The sequence below is a fragment of the Arachis duranensis genome, chromosome 1 (genome assembly GCF_000817695.3).
Source record: "Arachis duranensis cultivar V14167 chromosome 1, aradu.V14167.gnm2.J7QH, whole genome shotgun sequence".
In the NCBI taxonomy this organism is placed as follows: domain Eukaryota; kingdom Viridiplantae; phylum Streptophyta; class Magnoliopsida; order Fabales; family Fabaceae; genus Arachis; species Arachis duranensis.
In genome coordinates this window covers 69,828,515-69,830,821 of record NC_029772.3, presented here as the reverse complement: position 1 = coordinate 69,830,821, position 2,307 = coordinate 69,828,515, and positions in this window count along the sequence as shown.

Genomic DNA, 2,307 nt, shown 5'->3' with positions numbered 1-2,307 from the left:
AAATTATCCGCTCATCACAACACCAAACTTAAATTGTTGCTTGTCCTCAAGCAACTGAAAATCAAATAAGATAAAAAGAAGAGAATATGCAATGAATTCCAAAAACATCTATGAAGATCAGTATTAATTAGATGAGCAGGGCTTTTAGCTTTTTGTCTCTGAACAGTTTTGGCATCTCACTCTATCCTTTGAAATTCAAGATGATTGGCTTCTATAGGAACTCAGAATCCAGATAGAATTATTGATTCTCCTAGTTAAGTATGATGATTCTTGAACATAGCTACTTTATGAGTCTTGGCTGTGGCCCAAAGCACTCTGTCTTCTAGTATTACCACCAGATACATACATGCCACAGACACATAATTGGGTGAACCTTTTCAGATTGTGACTTAGCTTTGCTAAAATCCCCAATTAGAGGTGTCCAGAGTTCTTAAGCACACTAGAGTCCCCAATTAGAGGTGTCCAGGGTTCTTAAGCACACTCTTTTTGCCTTGGACAACTTTATTATTTCTTTTTTTTTTCGCATGTACTATCTTTTTTTTTTTGAATTCTCTACTTTTTCTTGCTTCAAGAATCATTTTTATGATTTTTCAGATCCTCAGTAACATGTCTCCTTTTTCATCATTCTTTCAAGAGCCAACATTCATGAACCACAAATTCAAAAGACATATGCATTGTTTAAGCATACATTCAGAAAACAAAAGTATTGTCACCACATCAAAATAATTAATCTGTTATAAAATTTAAAATTCATGCAATTCTTCTCTTTTTCAATTAAGAACATTTTTCATTTAAGAAAGGTGATGGATTCATAGGACATTCATAACTTTAAGGCATAGACACTAAGACACTAATGATCACAAGACACAAACATAGATGATGAACATAAGCATAAGAATTCGAAAAATAGGAAAATAAAGAACAAGGAAGTTAAAGAACGGGTCCACCTTAGTGATGGCGGCTTGAGCTCCTCAATGTCTCTTCCTTGTCTTTGTTGCTCCTCTCTCATGATTCTTTGATCTTCTCTAATTCCATGGAGGAGAATGGAATGTTCTTGGTGCTCCACCCTTAGTTGTCCCATGTTGGAACTTAATTCTCCTAGGGAGGTGTTGATTTGCTCCCAATAGTTTTGTGGTGGAAAGTGCATCCCTTGAGGTATCTCAGGGATTTCATGGTGAGTGGGATCTCTTGTTTGCTTTCTCTTCCATTGAGCGCCCTCTTCACAAATGTCTATGAGGACTTGGTCCAACCTTTGATCAAAGTTGACCCTTCTAGTGTAAGGGTGTTCATCTCCTTGCATCATGGGCAAGTTGAATGCCAACCTTACATTTTCCGGACTAAAATCCAAGCATTTTCCCTGAACCATTGTAAGCCAATTCTTTGGGTCCGGGTTCACACTTTGATCTTGGTTCTTGGTGATCCATGCATTGGCATAGAACTCTTGAACCATTAAGATTCCGACTTGTTGAATGGGGTTGGTAAGAACTTCCCAATCTCTTCTTCGGATCTCATGTCGGATCTCCAGATATTCACTCTTTTTGAGTTTGAAAGGGACCTCGGGGATCACCTTCTTCATGGCCACAACTTCATAGAAGTGGTCTTGATGCACCCTTGAGATGAATCTCTCCATCTCCCATGACTCGGAGGTGGAAGCTTTTGCCTTCCCTTTCCTCTTTCTAGAGGTTTCTTCGGCCTTAGATGCCATAAATGGTTACGGAAAAACAAAAAGCAATGCTTTTACCACACCAAACTTAGAAGGTTTGCTCGTCCTCGAGCAAAAGAAGAAAGAAGATAGTAGAAGAAGAAGAAATAGAGGAGATGGAGGTGGCTTTGTGGTTTGGCCAAGGGGGAGAAGTGGTATTTTGGTTGTGTGAAAATGAAGGAGTGAAGATGGGTTTATATAGGGGTGGAGAGAGGGGTAGGATTCGGTCATGTAAGGGTGGGTTGGGAGGGAAAGTGGTTTGAATTTGAATGGTGAGGTAGGTGAGGTTTTATGAAGGATGGATGTGAGTGGTGAGGAGAATAGTGGGATTTGATAGGTGAGGGGTTTTTGGGAGGAGGTGTTGAGGTGATTGGTGAATGGGTGAGGAAGAGAGAGAGTGGTGGGGTAGGTGGGGATCCTGTGGGGTCCACAGATCCTGAGGTGTCAAGGAAAATTCATCCTTGCACCAAGTGGCGAGCAAAATTGCTCTTTATGCCAATTCTGGCGTTAAACGCCGGGCTGGTGCCCATTTCTGGTGTTTAACGCCAGCTTCTTGCCCTTTCCTGGCATTTAACGCCAGTCTGGTGCCCCTTTCTGGCGTTAAA